Below are 18,970 nucleotides of genomic sequence, written 5' to 3' on the forward strand. Positions count from 1 at the left end.
CATATCAAGTTATTTTTCTTGCAGACAAATTTTGTAACAGGAATAATAAGATCTTATTTGACTTCTGGTAAACTTAGGTACAATAAAAGTATTATACTTAATGTTGATGACTCTAAAGACATGTCTGTATTAATTAAACCAACAAACTTAAACTTGTTTTCATTCATTAAAAATTAATCCTCACTCATGTGATCCTGAAATTCATTTGGGTTAGTTTCATTTATATTTCTGAGTATTTATATAAGCACCTAATTTCCTTTAGGTCGATTATATAGAGACCTTTTACAAACTAATTTTGACAATACTGATGCCAAAATATTGGCTCCCTGTACACTGATGCTGAAATGAGATACGGAGACATGGTTTTGGAAGAGAAAGAAAGGGTGGCTTAACATAGCAGGCTAGCGCCTCAAGAACTGTGCACTCCTCCCTGGGGAATAGGGAGGGTCTTATAGTCAGGGCTCTCAGCTGACTGAGGAATTAAAACAGCTGGTTTTAATTCCTCAAAGAATTGGGTGGCCACCTCAAGGATATCAAAGGACTGATGTACCAGTATATTCTTAACGGTTGTAGTGGGGTTCCTCTGAAGGGCCACTGCAGTCACGAGGATTGATCCTCAGATACTTCTGCTGGGTTCTCAGTCACCTGAGGACCCCTTGTGGCCAGAGAAGCAAATGTCCCTTCTTCTTAGGAGATGAATAATTGTCTCTCATTTCACTAGCAAATGGTTTGTTCAGATCATACACTGACCTTTTTTTTTCAACTTAAGCAAAAACCTAGCCACCTATATTTTTCCTAAGCCTACGGCCCAGGTTCCCCTAGGTCCCCACTTAGGACATGTACCGGTACCCCTTAAGACTCCAAGTCTTAAGGAAAAACAGCTTGAATAACATTTTTAGGATGATCACTTAAAAACAATGAGATCCAGATACGAGGAGAATTCACCAGAACACCTGAGGAGTACTGAGAGGCTAGTGGGACTCAGTGGGCCTGTGCTGGTACTAAGTGCCAGTTCGGTGTAGATTCTAGGTGTCCTCTGGTGGGTATCACTGATATCCTGCCCACTATGCCATGCTAATGTCAACCAAAAAAATTAATCAATAGTTGATCTAAGAAAGAAATGGAATAATTTTATTCAAGCCAATGTGAGGATTATAACCTGGGAGATGGTCTTTCAGAAAGCTCTAAGGGCTGCTCCACCCGTTAGAGGTCTAAGCACAATTATATAAGTTTTTGAAACAGTTTACACAATCCAGATCTGCACACACAAAGGGAGTATTGAGTCATTTTGACCCATTGGTTGTACTGAGGACCAGGTTTTCTCCTGGACTTTGTTACACCCACTTTTCTTTTCTTTTTTTCTTTTTTGACCACGCCCTCTGGTTTGTGGGGTCTTATTTCCCCAACCAGGGATTGAACCTGGGCCCCCTGTAGTGGAAGCAAGGAGTCCTAACCACTAGGCCACCAGGGAATTCCCAACAGCCACTTTCAATGCTGGGGCTGGCATTGCCCTCAATGACTGCTTTGTCAAGTTCATTTTCTGGTATGACAACGAATTTGCCTATAGCAACAGGGTGGTGGACCTTACGGTCCACATGGCATCCAAGGAGTGAAAGTCCCCTGGACCACCAGCCCCAGTGAGAGGACAAGAGGGAGAGAGAGAGTCTCAGCTGCTGGGGAGTCCTTGCCCCAGTCCTATCCCCCAACACAATGTGAATCTCCTGTTCATGACACAGTTTCCATCCCAGACTCCCTGAAGGAGGGGAGGGGCTCAGGGAGCTCTACCTTGTCATGTACCATCAATAAAAAGACAGTCCTGGTTTATGCAGCCCAGGGTTTTCGTGTGTGTGTGTGTGTGTGTGTGAGTGTGTGTGTTGGAGGGTTGGGGGAGTGGGTTGGACAGGGGGAGATCCAAGATCATAATTTTATATTACAGAATAAAATCCAAAATTTCAGGGTCAGCTGGTATGGTCAGATGAAGAGTGACAGATTTGTTAAAAATAATATGTGTGTAGGGCATGTTACCACATGTAATTTACATTTGTGTGAGCCAAAGTTTTAAAAGCCACCACCAGCTTTGCTGTGCATCTAAAGAAAAGGAAACACCAGCCCAGATGCTTCCTGAGACCCTGGAGTTTTCCGTGTGGAAGACTTGAGTATCACTGCTTTTTCAAAGACCACTTGGGATTGAAGATCCAGGTGCCATAGAAATGATGAGAGTGAACAGGAATGCTTCCCATGGGAGTCAGTGCCCATTCAACACTATTTTTATGCTTTTATGTAAGGGGATGATTATGATGTCAGTAATGAAAAGACATTTCTGGGTCCTGATTATAAGTGTGACTACTGGGAGGCTGCTCAAAGACAAACATGGGGCCCCAACTCCTCTGCAAGTCACCAGCTTAACACTGTTAGCAGCTGCCCAGCTCCCCCAGCCCTGTGTAAAACCATTGGTTTGTCAGACCCCTGTGAACTCTGGCCTACAGCCCAGGCAGCTCAGAAATTCTGGCTGTCAGACTGGAAACAGTGTGACAACCTTTTTAAAGTGTCTCTTCTGGGAGACAAAAATCCAATGGCTTGCCTGAAGATACTTACTGGGATCATGTCTGATAAACACCTGAGTTTTCTGAGGTTGGCCAGAAATAAACTTCATATGTATATATATTTTTTGGTGAAAAAATAATATCATTTTCCTAGACTATATGTTGCAGACTTGATTAAAGGAGAGCTTGGGTAAACATGAAAGATTGAATATGTTTTATCTTTTCCTTCCTAAATCCCCACTATAATAACAGTAAAGAAGTAAAAAGACCATAAACCCATAGGGTTAAAGAGAAAGGAGAAATGATGACAGGAGTTAAGAGACGTCAACACAATATCGGAAAATGAAAGCAGATGGAAGATTGATAACTGATTTAGAAGAATGGAGAGACTTAAACAGAAGGGAGCTGGTGAAAGGTGTGCAGCAGATAGAGGGGGGCAGTGGAGGGCACCAATAAAGAGAAAGTCAGTTGGCTCAGCAGAACACAGGAAAGTGTAAGGAATCAAAGGCGCAACCACTGATCTGTTCCTCATCTCTCTATTTTTGCCTTTTCCAGGGTTTTCTTTTTTTTTTTTTTTGCGGTACACGGGCCCCCTCACTGTTGTGGCCTCTTCCGTTGCAGAGCACAGGCTCCGGACGATGCAGGCTCAGCGGCCATGGCTCACGGGCCCAGCCGCTCCGCGGCATGTGGGATCTTCCCAGACCGGGGCACGAACCCGTGTCCCCTGCATCGGCAGGCGGACTCTCAACCACTGCGCCACCAGGGAAGCCCTCCAGGGTTTTCTTAAATGGAATTATGTAGTCTTTGGAACCTCGCTTCTTTCAATTAGCATAATATATTTAAAAGTCATCTGTGTTGTAGTATCAATACTTTTTTCCTTTTAATTGCTAACTAGCGATCCATTTTATAAATGTGCCACAATGTGTTAGATTGGTTCCAGGTTCTGCTATAAACATTTGTGTAGTGGTTTCTCAGTTTTTCTGTCAACACAGGTTTTCATTTCACTTGGGTAAATACCTAGAAGTGAGGTTCTGGGTCCTGGTAAATCCTCTGAATAATGCTGATTACTTTGTTGTCGTTTTAACAAGCAACCAATCCAGCGAGTTTCAGACCGCAAGTTCTGGTTCACCTTCTTTGGGAAGTAGTTCCCGCATCAGTTCGGTTTTCAAAGACTTTGCTGTACAGTTTGGATCTACCCTTTCATGTCTTACTCTGGAGTTGGTCTGGGACTTGGATGTTGATTTATCCATATATTTATGTTGTAGTTCCATACCTAAAGCTCGGTATGCTTCTTTGGGTGTGTCTTGCACATGAACAGCCTGGGGTGAGCCTCAGACTTGTGTCAGTTTATGGACAAAATCAGAGATACCCTTCTCCAGCTCTCTCTTCTGAGGGATTTCCACATCACAAATCAGCTGATCGTGTGGCTTCTCTTGCCCTGTCATAGTTTACTGTGAAGGCTGAGGAGGATGACCGATTCTGCTGCTATAAATGTTTCGTGACAAGCATTTCACTTTGATCTTCACCCCCTGCCCTGCCTCGCAGGTCATCCATAACCACTGTGTTCACACATTTCGCACGAAATAAACTCACTGTCATTCTGTGTTGTCAGGAGGACTCTCATCAACAGAATGTTTGGGAAATGTGTTGTAACATCCTATACAAGGGCTGCCAAACAGCCATTGCATCATATGATTTTTTTCTGGCACTTTAGAGACTCTTTAATCACCCTTTTGATGTAAAAAAAAATTATCTGCCAATAAATTTTTCTCTAAAATAGGAGGTCATGACAAGATACAGACACACAAAATATTTTTGCAGTTGGACATATAGGACTCAGTAGCCATAAGGGTGCATTTCAAAATTTTTGGATACTTTTTAAAAAAAAGTTTCTCTCTTTATCATAAATAATAATTTGCCTTTTGTTGTATCTAATGCTGCTCTGTTTCATGACTATCTTTGCTTGGTTCAGCTTCCCAAACTGAGCAGTGGTTAAAAGCACAGGGTCTTTTAAAGTGTCAAAACTGACCTTTGGTGCCAGATCCAACATTCAAATAAGAATCCTTGTACCTTGATCACATTCTTACCACCTTTAATTTCATACTTCTGTGACTTGGGGCAACAGAAATAAATATGAAAGTGTTTCCCTGTCTAGAGTTTGTTTGTGAGTCCCCTTTAAACAAATACATCACAAGAAAATAAAACTACACACCAGGACTTCCCTGGGGGCCCAGTGGTTAAGACTCCACGTTTCCACTGCAGGGGGTGGGGGTTCGATCCCTGGTCAGGGAACTAAAATCCCACAGCCTGTGTGGTGTCGCCAAAAAGATAAAACAAAAAACAAACAAACAAACAAAACTACAGAGCAGCCATAAGGACAGTCATTTTTCTCACATAACAAGATGTCTGGGGGCTAGGTGGTCCAAGGTCAGCTCAGAGACTTGGTAAGGTCATTGCAGATCCCAATAGACCAACAAGTCCATCTTTCTGCCTTGCCATCCTCAGCATGTTGGTGATGCTTCCACTTGGGGTTTCAAGATGGCTGCAGTAATTGCAGACAATGCAGGAAGACATGATTTCATCCTGCAAAAAGGAAATGCAGTGCTTCTTCCCATGCATCTCTTTATACTAGAATAGACAAAAAACTTCTTAACACACCATTCTAAGACAACAAATATGCTATATTAGTGATTATATTAATAATTCTTTGTCAAAAGGAAGAAGCAGCCAGCAAAATAAAACTAAAAACCTTTCTGGCAAACAGCAAAATCCAGAAACTTAAGTAGCTGAGGTACAGATCCAACACTGACTGCTATTTTACAAGATAATTCATTAGCAAGTCTAGGAGATTGACAGTCTCTATAAGGGATAATACGAAATTTTTGGATGCCTAATGTCTACAAGAAAGTTCTTATCAGTAACATTGAAAGACATTTTTATGATTGCACAAAAAGAACAAGAAGAAAGAAGATATTGAACAGGTAAACAGGTAAAAATTTCACAACAGACTCTCTTTCCTGAATGTAGGTCTGCACAGTTCACCCTGGCTAGATATATAGTCAACATAACTTCTGGGGTGATGAAGGGGTCTGTGTTTTCCATAAGACTGCACAGTGATTAATGCTGGGAGCATATAAATGGTATCATACAATGTGTGGCCTTTGTGTCTGCCTTCTTTCATTTTATATCATGTTTTCAAGGTTCATTTGTGTTGTAGCATGTACCAGTACTTCATTCTTTTTTATTGCCAAATAACATTCTGTTGTGTGGATATACCACATTGTGTTTATCCATTCATCATTTGATGGACATATGGGTCGTTTCCACTTTGGGGCTATTTTGAATAGGGCTGCTATGGATGTTCATTCATAAGTTTTTACTGAAACACGTTTCTAATTCTTTTGGGTACATACCAGGGAGTGGAATTGTTGGGTTATATTGTAATTCTGTTTAACTTTTTGAGGAACCACCAAACTGTTTTTCACAGTGACTGCACCATTTTACATTCCCACCAGCAATGTACAAGTGTTCCCCACTTCCTCATTAACATTTATTATTTTCTGTTTTGTCTCTTTTTCTAATTATGGCCAGCTTAAGTAGGTGTGAAGTGGTATTGATTTGCATTTCCCTAATGACTAATGATGTTAGTTATTGTTTGGGTATTTGGTTTGAACACTTTCTTTCTAGCAACTAAATCACCCAATGAATGACAGTGCTTCTGGTGAAGGTGGTAATTGAAGCAGAGAAGTGTTTAGATGGTGCTCTGGTAAAAATTTGAGTCTGTACATAGCCAAGTCATGGAGCCAGTGCAGAGTATTCAAATAGATTAACATATGCCTGATGATGCTCTTGCCTGTCATCATAAATGTCATTTCAGGCCATTATGACCATCTCTGAATGGTACAGGACTTAAGTACAACTCAGGATCCACACAGCATGCTTATAATTATGCCCTAACTCCCTCTGAAGATGAAACACCTTTGTTTGTGTTCCTTAAGCCAATGCATAGAAAAATTTCACTGAGACACTCTTTGGACCACTGCTCTTTGTTTCCCTTTTTAAAAATTAAATAATACATTCATATAGTTCAAAAGCCAAACAACCTAAAAAGGAGTAGCCTTAAAAGACTCACTCTCACCTTGTCCCCCATCCACTTCAGTTCCCCCTCCAACAAGTAACTGCTTTTCATTGTTTTGTGTGTGTGTGTGTGTGTGTGTGTTTCCTTATGCAAATACAAACAAATCATATATATTCTGGGAGAGTAAAATACATGCTGTTTTGTACTTTTCTTTGTCTTCATTTATTTCTATCTCAAAGATCTTTTGACACTAATGTTACAGAAATATATGAGATCTGTTTTTCCATAGAGTATGTTGTCAAACTTTTGGATTTTTATTAGTATGATGGTTGAAAATGGTATTTCATTGTAGTTTTCATCTTTATTTCTCTTTATTATTAATGAGTGTGTCAATCTCTTTGTATGTTAAAGGGCATTTGATTCGCTTTCCTGAGATCTGTCCGTTCATATTCTTTCTCCATTTTTCTGTTGGGTTGTTGGTCTTTTTCTTAATAATTTCGAGGAGCTTTTTGAATATTACTGATGTTATCACTATGTCTATGACCTGAACTGTAAATACTCTTTGTCCAGTTTGTCATTTGCCTTCTAACTTTACTTATAGTGACTTTTGCCTTGCTAATTTTCTCCATGCTACTTTTATATTTATACGTAGAACAGAGGAGGAGGAGCCAGGAAGAAGACTGAGAAGGAACAGCTGGTTAAAGAATCTGGAGAAGAAAAGTATTTCAAGAAGGACAGAGTTGTCTAAAGGGTCAAATGATGCAAAACAAAACAGAAACTAAGACAAGGCCATAGAAATGAACATCAAATTTGGCAGAAGGGGGGCAGTTTTAGTGGTGGAGATAAACACCTTGTTGGAGCTAGTGAGTGAGGAAAGGCGATGGAGAGAACTTTGAAAGAGTGTTGCTCTGTGGTGGGGCAGAGAAATGTGGTGGCAGATGGGGAAACAGGGTCAAGGAAGGGTTTTTTAGTGGGAGATGCTATACTAGAGAATATCTGTAGGCTGATAAACGTGAGAGAAACTATCTAGTGGTGAGAAAAAAGCCAAGGATGCAGAAGGAGGCAGAGGGAATACTTTTAAGAGTGAGGTCCTGCAGAAGGGCAAGAGGGGGTTGGATTCAGGCCCACACAGAGGACAAGCTTCATCCATCGTGAGCGTGGACACAGCTGGGAAAGTGGTAGGTGTGGTTGATGGTGCTGATGGAGGAGTTCCTGCCTGACTGCTCTTGTTTTCTCATGAAGTATGTGGTGAAGACAAGCTGAGAGGACTCTAGTAGAAAAAAGGAAGTGGGAAATCAATGTGTTAGAATGTGGGAAAGGAAACATAGGAGGGAAGGTTGCTGCAATGTTGAGTCCCATTTGAGATTTATGGTGAAAATTTCAAGGGAAGCCAGGGGCCACAGTTGTGGTTTCATCTCCAACCATGCTCAGGCCTGGATTGGGAAGATAGTATCAGGTCAGGAGGCTGTCAAGCAGAAACAATGGAGGGGGAGGGAGCAAGGGAGAAGGGTAATGGCAAGGGAGCGATTATGATAATAAGCATGGAATCGGAGATGAATGAAGAGGAAGTAAGGTTATGGGGGAAGATGGTTAGTAAAACAGAAGGTGGTAAAACAATCAGAGGCCTCAATAAAATAGAAGAAATATGGGACCGCAAGCACTAGCCTGGGTGAGATGGAAGGATGGGAAATAGGGATCAAAATATCAAATCAGAATGCTTGAAATAGAGATTTTGGAGATGGTGCAGTTATTGGTGAAAGGGTATGACCGTAGGAGTGAGTGGCTGCAGTGAGAGAATAGGAACTTGCATTTGAGGAGACCAGGAGCTGAGTTCCCAAGACGTTGGATAACGCCTCTGAGCAGAACCAAAGGATTGGCATCTAGAATGTGTAAAATAGGAAAATCTTATGAGAATATTCTGGCTGAAAGTGTAGATAAAAATAGATGGTTGAATAAGCAGCTTGTGTTCTGTTTTATTTAGACACAGATTTAAATGGTGGGAACTATGGAGATGTGTACTTAAGTGGGTTAGGAAATTATATACCATGAGGTTATTTATTTTTGGGGGGATGGAGGGTGGAGTGGCTTTATAATAATTCATAACAGTTGGTACCAGCCTGCTAGGGGAAGCACGCTGAAAGATCACGGTCCATCAAGGCCTCAACTCACGTTATTTTTCTCACAAATTACACAACCTTCTTGTTCATTTGCTGGGCAAGCTCTGCACACATGTTTACAATCTGGTTAAAGAATCAGCCTTTACAATGACGTTATTAAACACAAACATACACAGCGGTGGCCATAGTAACAGCAGGGAGCCTCTGGAGTTTGATGCTCTCAAATCCAGTTTCCTCAGCAACATCTGAGGAGGGTTGTGAGCCTTTAGGAAAGAGGCCATTTTCCCATGCACGTTCACAGGAGAAAAAAAACACGCAGCCAGAGAATGTTCATAAGGGTTGGTGTGACCTTCCTTGTCCTCCTGGCAGGCAGTCACAGCTGTAGACGCCCAAGATGCTCTCCTCTCCGGCTCTGAGGGATTTCTGTGACCGTGTCAAGATGCCACTGACAATCAACCAAGCGAGGCTGGGAGGATCCGTGAACCTTGTCGCAGCCCTCAGGTTCCCTGTTTGAAAGAGGAGTGATGTTCAATGCATTCTTGCAGGTCAGGAATGAAACTTGCCCCAAAGAATTGATACAGCTGTAATATCATTCAGGGTCCAGTCAGGAACATAAAAACCATACCAGTTATTTTTATTTTATTTTTATTTTTTTATTTTTTGCGGTACGCGGTCCTCTCACTGCTGTGGCCTCTCCCTTTGCGGAGCACAGGCTCCGGACGCGCAGGCTCAGCGGCCATGGCTCACGGGCCCAGCCGCTCCGCGGCATGTGGGATCTTCCCGGACCGGGGCACGAACCCGTGTCCCCTGCATCGGCAGGCGGACTCTCAACCACTGCGCCACCAGGGAAGCCCCATATCAGTTATTTTTAACAGAGGGAATTTATTATAAGGACTGCAAAGGCCAAAGGAAAGGGCCCAGGAAACATAGACGTGGCAACAGAAGGAAGCCCCTGGATGGGTAGTGGTTAAAAAAGGCAAGTGGTTAAAAAAGGCAACAGGAATCCAGAAGCTTGGAAGAGGTGGAACTCAGGCCTCAGAGGAAGGAGTACTGGACAGTTGGTGCAGGTATCTTTGATGCACACAGTAAGATTGGTTCTGAGACAGGGAAAAGCTGGAAACTTGAACAGCCCTAAAGAGCCGTTGCTGGGCGCCAACCGCAAGAAGCCAGTCCCTTCTCTCTCCTCCAGCCTGGCAGGTTTCCCCTACCGGTGGAGTCCAACAAGGTGCCAGCTGGTTTGCTGAAGTCCAGCCCCACTGAGCAGCCATAGGAAACAAAAACAAGTTTCCAGTTTTGGGGCTATCACAGACAATGCTGCTATGAGCATTCTTGTGTATGTCTTTGGATGCCATTTGTGCACTCATATTTTGGGGGTATATACCTAGGTGTGTACTTGCTGGATTTAATAGATACAGGTCTTAACCATTCTGGAGAATGTGTAATGGTATCTTGTGATTTCAATTTGCATATTTCTAATTTCTATTGAAGCTGACCATCTTTGATCACTTGGATATCCTCTTTAGAAAGGTTTCCAGTCAGGGTTCTAGACCATTTATAATTGGGTGGTCAGTCTTTTCCTTATTGTTCTATGGGGTTTTAAAGTATATTCCTGATATAAGCCCTTTGATTACATGTATCACAAATATTCTCTCCCAGTCTGTGAACTCGCCTTTTTTCACTCTCTCAACAGCATCTTGTGATAAGTAGATGTTCCTAATTTTATGTAGTTTAATGTATCAATCTTTTTCCTTTAGGGTTAGTGCTGTTTGTGTCTTTTTAAAGGAATATCTCCTTATTCCAGGGTCATGAAGATACTCTCTTATATTATTTTTTTTCTCTCTTTGTCCATATGAACTGAATTCTAGTGATTTTTTCAGACCTGTTTTCTAATTTGTTCTGTTTTCATCAGTTTCTAATCATCTACTGGATTTCTAACTAAAATATTATATTTTTAATGCCTAAAAATTCTACATTTTCCCTCAATTCTGCCTGGTCATGTTTGACAGCCTCTTATTCCTGCCTTGTCTTTTCAAAATACTCTTAATTTCTTTAAACATATTAAACATATTTAATGTATATTCTGTACCTAAATATTACAATATCTGCAGTCACTGCAAGTGTGATCCTACCACTCCCAAGTTCAATGTTTCCACTCTCATTGTTTATGGTAGCATGTTTCCTTCTGATTTTTTGAACTGTTTGCTATGAGCTCAAGTTTGTCAGAATTTTATCCACGGGAATCCTTCAATGCCTGATTTAAAGTATGTTCTTCCAGAGAAGAATTGTAATTTCTTGTGCTTAGAATCATTACTAAATTGAGATCACTTAAAATTTGGGGCGTTTTTGGTCCCCCAAATTTTAAGGGCTTGGAAATATGTGGGAGACTCCCTCCCCCATCCACCCCAAGCCAAGATCTATTTGGGCAAATATTCTCATCTCTCCTTTACTCACTGAGGATGTTGGCATTTGGGGATCCCAAGTTTATTACAGAGTCTTTGATCCAACTTTGCATTTTGTATGGGCCTGGGCTTTTTGTCTCTTGTCCCCAGATTTGGCTTCTTAAAACCCTGGCCTTGGGCACCAGGAACCTGCAGATACCACCAGGGCTACACTGGCTTCAGTGCTGGCTTACCAATTTTTTTTTTTTTGGCTGCATTGGGTCTTCGTTGCTGCACGCAGGCTTTCTCTAGTTGCGGCGAGCGGTGTGTGGGCTTCTTATTGCGGTGGCTTCTCTTGTTGCAGAGCACGGGCTCTAGGCGTGCAGGCTTCAGTAGTTGTGGCTCATGGGCTCTAGAGTGCAGGCTCAGTAGTTGTGGCTCACAGGCTTAGCATGTGGGTTCTTCCCGGACCAGGGCTCGAACCTGTGTCCCCTGAATTGGCGGGCGGATTCTTAACCACTGAGCCACCAGGGAAGCCCTGGCTTAACAATTTTGGTTTTATACTTTCTTATTCCTTTCCCTCACTTTTCTGCCAGCCCAGCAATGAATTTTAAAACATTTAAAACTTTTTATCCATCATTTTGAGTGTTCTGTGCCAGGAGGGTTTTCCTGCACATTAGTCTACCATATTGTCAGAAGTGGAAGTCCAATAATCTTTCTTAGAAAATAGGATACTCATGCAGGAGCCTCAAAAGGCATATATATAATTTCTTCTTCAGCAGTCGGTCAAAGACTTTTTACAAACCCAAGTTTTCTCTTTCCAACTGTGTTTCTTCATATTTGTTTAGGGTGTCTCAGGAGAAATTCCTTCTATAAATGTGTAGTTGCCATAAGTGAGAGCAAATTGAATGAAAACTCCCTAAAAATAGCAATTATTGCACCAGGTAATGAGATGATCAGCCAGGACCATATTAAGTTGGGAAAAAATAAAAGCTATGGGAGAAATGATTAACCCAAATGATACCTTTCTGTCAAGATCAGAGCCATCTTCTTTCACAGTTTTTGCAATTTAGAAAGAGCTAGAGGTTGTTTAAAATAGATGAGCTCCCTGTCTTGGGATGTAAATTTAAGTGGAGCAGTTCTGGTAAAGAAACCAGAGGGGGTCTTCTGAACAATTCCAGTTCTGACTTTGTACAAAGATCATCCTTGAAATGCTTTAAAGAAAAAAAATACAGGAATTCCCTGGTGGTCCAGTGGTTAACACTGTGCGCTTCCAGTGCAGGGGACGCGGGTTCATTCCCTGGTCAGTGAACTAAGATCCCACAGGCTGTGCAGCGCGGCCAAAAATTTAAAAAAAAATTTTTTTTTTTAAAAAGAAAAGGAAAAAATCCTCCAGCAAAGGTGGTGGGCAGAAAGCCCAGCCAATATCTGTGTCTTCTTAAGCCAGAAAAGACACTTTACTCCTTCATAAAAGGCCTCAAGAGGACCATCTTAGGATTTTCACTGTTCCTGGGAGGCTACTGATGGTTCTGGCTTCTTTTAATATGCAGGAGACCGGCCCCTTTCCATTCTAGGTCTTCAATAAGCTTGGTGCTAATGACACACTTCATCACTTCACTGGTAGTGTTTTTTTTTTTGCGGTACGCGGGCCTCTCACTGTTGTGGCCTCTCCCGCTGCGGAGCACAGGCTCTGGACGCGCAGGCTCAGCGGCCATGGCTCACGGGCCCAGCCGCTCCGCGGCACGTGGGATCTTCCCGGACCGGGGCACGAACCCGTGTCCCCTGCATCGGCAGGCGGACTCTCAACCACTGCGCCACCAGGGAAGCCCCACTGGTAGTGTTTTTAACAGGTGGTTTCTTGGGAGGATTTATAATACCAGGATCTCTTCTACAAAGTGTCGCTGCCTTTCAAAAAGGGCTATCCAGTCTTCTCGTCCAGTGCTCCCATGGCTCACATATAACAGGAGCCCCATGAAAATCTGTTCACTCTGGGTCCTGTAGTCATCAAAATACAGCCTAGAATTTCATAATTTTTCAGTAACACCATTTTTTCCCCACGTAGAGTTCCACTTTCAAAGGCACAGGTAAATGTTCATTTTGTAGTAATGTATGAGAGGCCTGCCTGTCTGGGTCAATGGCATATTTTATGACAACCTTCCAAAAGCAAAATAGGTCTGCCTTGGTTTGCCCTTCTGTCCAGGGAAATGATGGCGGCAGCATGTTGTTGCCGATAGGCACCTGGTAAGACTGGTCAAAAGAGAAACTCCTTGGCCAGTTGGTGGAGTATTACCACTGTGTTTGTGGCACGTTAAACCAGCCCTGACCGACACTTCCCATGTCTGGCAGCCCTGCCAATGTCAGGGCCAATGGCCTCTCGTGATGAGATGTAGCCCTTTCCAGCTGGCGTGGCATATACTCACACTTCAATTAGAACTGAGCTTTGCTTCAACTTCTGCTTCATGCTACTATACTTCTTCTCAGAGCATATCACATCTTGATAGTTTTATATTCACCTGGATCCCTCTCCAAGCCCTATTCAAAGTTTGCGTCTGTAGAGAGAGTGTACCTGTGTTTTCACCAGGCCTCGGCCAGCCACTGTGCAGTTAACTGTGGTTTCTGGGATGTGTGACACAGAATTTATTTTCACCCGACTTGGACCCAACTCAGACGTCCTTGACCCCTGAAACCTTGATAGACCTCTTAGGACAGCCTGATTTACTCACTTTTGTTTCTCCTTCCAGCATCCTTAATGTGGAGGAGTGTTCGTAATCTGATAATTGATGATTTGTCAAATTTTTTTCAGGTTAAAAAACACCCAATCGTCTTTGCCCCTTCATAACTTCTCAGCTCATTCAATGGTCCTTAGTTTCCGCTCGGTCCGCATGATCTCCCCAGTGGCTGATGGTCAGCTACTCCGTCTTTCTAGCGTCTCCTGCAGGTTGCACTTAATCTTGCTGCTTCTGCCCTGGGCAGTTGAGGTGGTCCCTGTCCTTTATTTCCCTGCTCAGCAGCTGGCCCCTAGCTGTGTTGGGGGAGGGGGCTCCTCTCCAAACCTGAGGCTGGGGAGGCAGAGCCCCAAAGAGGGGAAGTGCCCCTAGCAGCCAGTCTGGGGGTGGGGGGAGTAGGAAATCCAGGCTCAACCAAGAGGAGATAGATCTTCACTCCTGGGGTTTCTCATCATCAAATCAAGAACCGTGGTGGTTCTTTTGGAAGCCACTTGCCAGCCGGGTCATAGGACCTATGCTTGGCTGCAAGTCTAGTGGGATGGGGGGGCGGGCAGGCAGTCTGCACAGTGGTGACAGGGTGTGGCATGGGGGTACAGGGAATCCTGGGCTCCTGGGTGCCTGGAACAGTCACACTTCTTGGTGGAGCTCGAGGCGGTGGGCGGGGACTGGGGGTTTAGAGTCCTGAGAGCAGGGGGAGGGCGGGGGGCTGCGGGTGTGCCCTGGTTACACGATAGGAGCCTCAGGAGCACTTTGTCTTCAGGCGGAATGCGGGGCCGGACCCTGAACCCTCGGACCATTTACCCAGTGTTGCCGAAACTCGTTGCCCTCCTGCCCATGTCCTGTCAGAAGCGACTTCACTGCAAAACCCCCAGCCAGGTAGCACCTCTGTTGTCAGATCGCCCCTCCCTTCCCTCTCAGGCTACTGCTGGGCCTCCTGGGTTCCTGTGCCTCCCTTTTCTTTCTCCCCCCAGCCCCCCTTTCTCTGATGATTGGCCTGAGCTGGACTGTCCCGCAGCAGCGGCCTGGCTCCTTCCCACAGGGGAGCGGGGGCTTGGTGGGCAGAAGGGTCTCGGCCCCGCGAGGCCACAGCTGCTGGCCTTTTGCCTCCCTCCTCCCAGCCCCGTGCTCGTCCCCGGGCCTGCTCCTCGTTGGTCTCCTTTCTAGCCAGGATCAAAGCAGGGTCATCTTTCCTGCAAGAGAAAGGGGAGGTTCCTTCACCTCCCCTTTGCCTCACGTTCACCCCACCCAGTCCCTTTGCTCTGTGTTCCCCAGGATCTCTCTGTGGACACCGCTGTGTTTCCGGAGAAGGTGAGCAATGGGATGCTGAGGGGCAGCAGAGACAAGGAGGCCGTGGACGTGCCTGAGGACGGCCCAGCCCACCAGGGGATCAGCCCCACCTTCATCCTCCAGGAGGCCTCACTCTGATCTGGACTCGGGACAGTCTGTCCACATTCTGCCAGGTACCCCCCCGCCCCTCACCATAAGCCCCTTGTCTCTCGAAGGCCAAGACCGAATCACTGTGTCTGCCCCAGGCAGAGGGTAGAGCTGTCACATACAGGGTCATGGGGATGGGGTAAGAGCTTTTCTTGACCTTCGCCAATCTATTCTAGGGCAGAGATTTCTAAGAATTTTTGGTCTCAGGATCCCTTTACGTTCTTAAAAATGTAGGGCTCGGAAAAGCTTTTGCTTATGTGGGTAATTTCTATTGATATTTACCATATTAGAAATTAAAATAGACTTAAAAATATTTATTTAAAAATAACATTAATTAACCCACTATATGTGAATATAGATACCATTTTTATGAAAAATAATTATTTTCCATATTGGAAAATATTTAGTGAGAAGAGTGGCATTGGTTTACATTTTTGCAAATACCTTTAATGTCCGTTGTAATCGAGAGCTGGACTCTCCTATCTGCTTCTACATTCCATCTGTTGTTGCAATATCACATGTCATATGGCTTCTGGAAAATTCCATTACACTCATGAGAGAATAGGAGTGAAAAAAAGGCAAATCGCATCTTGTATTATGAAAATAATTTTGACTACTTAGGGCACTGAATGGGTCTCAGGGACCCCCAGGGTTCCCGGACCACACTTTGCATATCTCTGATCAAGAGCAAAACTTTTCCTGTAAAGGGCCAGAGTTCCTTCACAGGAACTCTGTAAATATTTTGCGCTCTACTGTCTGTCGCAGATATTCGACTCTGCCTTGTATCAGGAAAGTAGCCATAGATCATATGTAAACAAATAGGTGTGACTCTTTTCCCAAAAAAAACTTATTTAAAAAGTCGGGGGCTGGATTTGGCCCACTGGCTATAGTTTGCTAACCCCTGATCTCGAATACCAAGATTGCAGGGGCCCTGGGTTTAGGGCTTAGGCCACAAAGGGGAGAGGACAGTGCCATCTGACTCATCCTAGCCAGGCTCCTTCCAGAGGAAGCGAAAGGGAATTTCTCAGACAAGACTAGATTTTTCTATTTCTAATGACTCTAGTTCTCAATTTAGTGAAATCTGCAGTCTCCACCTTAATAGATATCCCTTGGCCAGCTCTGCTTCTCCCAAAGTGCATCGAAGCCTCTCCCCTGTAATTCTGCTGCCTCTCAGAAAGCACACGCATATCCAGCCCCGGGGAAGTCGTCCCGGCCATCACTGCCTCACCCCCACCTAGAGTCACAGGTACGTGGGGATGGGGCAGGCGTACAAGACACTCAAGTGGACCAATCAGCCCTCTCACTCCCGAGCCAGGCCACCTGAGCGTCATTTTGTCATCCAAGCTCCTGTTTCCTTTTGGAGCTTCTTTCCTACATACCCCTGTTCCCAGGGTCTCCCAGTGAGAGGGTATTTTTCTTCCTCTGCTACAGAGGAAAAGGGGGTTACTCCTGATTCTGGTTCATTTGTGGGTCGAAGTCTCCAACCTGACATTTCCTCTGGTTATTCCCATTCATCCCCTGGTCCTTTCCTTGGCTCTGCCTGCCCCCTGGCAGTCCTTTTGCTTCCTGACCTGACTGTGCTGGGTGCTGTCTGGCTGGAGGAGACGGTCTCTGGACCCCTTGGGGACTGTCCAGAACACTAAGGAAGTGCCTGGAAAGATCCTGAGACAGACTTAGAAACTTGTAATGATGGTACCTGCCCTCCCCCAGCCCCCCACCAGCTGCATCCTTCTTTGGCCCTCCTTGTCTTTTCTACCAGGGTAATGTGGCCCCCCCGCTCCCGAAGGGTCTGGCATTACTAGGCAAAGGCTGGAGTCTGAGCGGGGTGGATGGAGCAAGCCCCCAAACCTGAGTTATCAGGAGAAGCTCTGTGCTATGGGGGGACCGCAATGCACACGCAAAGCCAGCTTTCCCAGCTTCATCCCCAGACAGAGATTGTGCGCTACCAGCTCACGAGGAAATTCATGTGTTCCTCTTCTGACCACATTCAAATTCGACAAGGAAGATGCTGCTTTTTGGCTTTAAACATAGAACATTCGAGCTGGACTTTTATGGTCTTGCGAAGAGCACTGTGCTAGTGCCCACCCACACCTGGTCTCTGCCTTGCCTGGCCCCGTCCAGCTGCCCAGAAGCAGCTCTGCACAAGCTCTCCAGGCTCCTCAGCAGAGACTTGGTAGATTTATGAGTTTGGCCTTGGCTGAGGCCTTCTCACCATGGCTCCCAGCCACAGTCCAGCTGCTCTCCCACATCTCATGCTGCCGCGGCTGGGACGTTCTGTGTCTGCTTTCGTGCCTCCACACCAATCTGCTGAGTCACCCCCTCAGCCCCCTTTCCCCTGCTGCCCTGGTCAGCCCTGTGGAGGAATAGCAGTTCCTCACACCAGAGCTCAGACCCCCCGGCCACGCCCAGTCGGCCAGAATCTCATTCGTTCTCATGATGGCAGTGGTGGCGCCTGTCTAAGGCTACCCCTGTTGGGACTCTAGTTGGCCTGGCCCGTGCCTTCCCACTCTGAGGCACTGAAGTTTAACAAAAAGATGGTTCCTTCTCTGTCTGGACTTTAGGTACCTGATCTGAAGCCACACCTGATCTGGAAAGTTACTTTCTGTATGTATAGACACTGATTTTTCCTCAAACTATTTCTACAAGGCCAGAGATAAATTCCAGTAAAGCACTATCTGATTTCTGGCACCCTATGGCAGGACTAAGGGAGAGGCTGGGAGGGCAGTGCCTGTGGTGGGGAGCTGGCCGGAGGGAGCTCGGTGTAGACAGATTGTAGAAATAACTCCTGAGCCAGTGGGGCCTTCGGCCAAAATCATACAAGGAACCCAGTGAACCCAGGCCTATCTTGTTTGTCCTGGAGGTTAGGTTTCTAATATAATGGAAGATTGTAATTATTATCCCCTGGAAAAGATACACGTTCTCCTTCTCAGGTCCTTCAAGGATGTAACTGAGTCTATCAAAACCTTCAAACGCAAGGGCTTAAGGTGCTGCCTGGTTCAGTTAAGGTAAAGCTGCCTCTGGGATAAAATCTCAAACTAGGCAGCTAGGACTATGTAAAAGTTTCTCTTGATACTGGAATGTAAGCAATGTAAGCTTTATGGTTTAACCTGTAAATATAACTCATAGCAAGAGAAGAGTGGAAGGGTGCAGGGCCCAGAGAGGGAGAACACGTAGTGATGAGGGGCAGCTGGAGAGACCATAATGCAGATACAAAATTCCTACATTCCTGATGTTGGGTAAGCATCTTGCAGTGCAATAACAAAGTATGTTCCCTTCTTCAGTTTCCTCTCTACCTATGTGACCCCGGCCCAGCTCTGTTCACACTCACAGCTGCTGAGAGCCTGTCTGGCCCCTGGCTTTCCCATCAGCACCTGCAGCTGCTGCCAGCCTCAGCCGCTACCTCTGTACATGTGCAGCAGTGTCTGTCTTCTTGCAATCTCCAGAGGGTTTGTGGGCACCTTAGGGGAGAAAAGCAAGGGACAGTGCCCTAACTCAACTTCCAACTCAGTCAGACCCTTTCCTTGCCCACTTCCCTGTAACTGCCACAAGGGAGCCACTGGGGCATCACCCGTGGGTGACAAGATGAGGATCTGCTCCCTGGTCCTCCTGAGTACTCTCTGTCACAGAGGTGCCCACTGCTCTACCTGGTCTGTGTGCTGGAACCTGGGAGTGGAGCCTGAATCAGATCGATGGG

Source organism: Hyperoodon ampullatus (genome assembly GCF_949752795.1).
Source record: "Hyperoodon ampullatus genome assembly, chromosome: 15".
NCBI classification, from domain to species: domain Eukaryota; kingdom Metazoa; phylum Chordata; class Mammalia; order Artiodactyla; family Ziphiidae; genus Hyperoodon; species Hyperoodon ampullatus.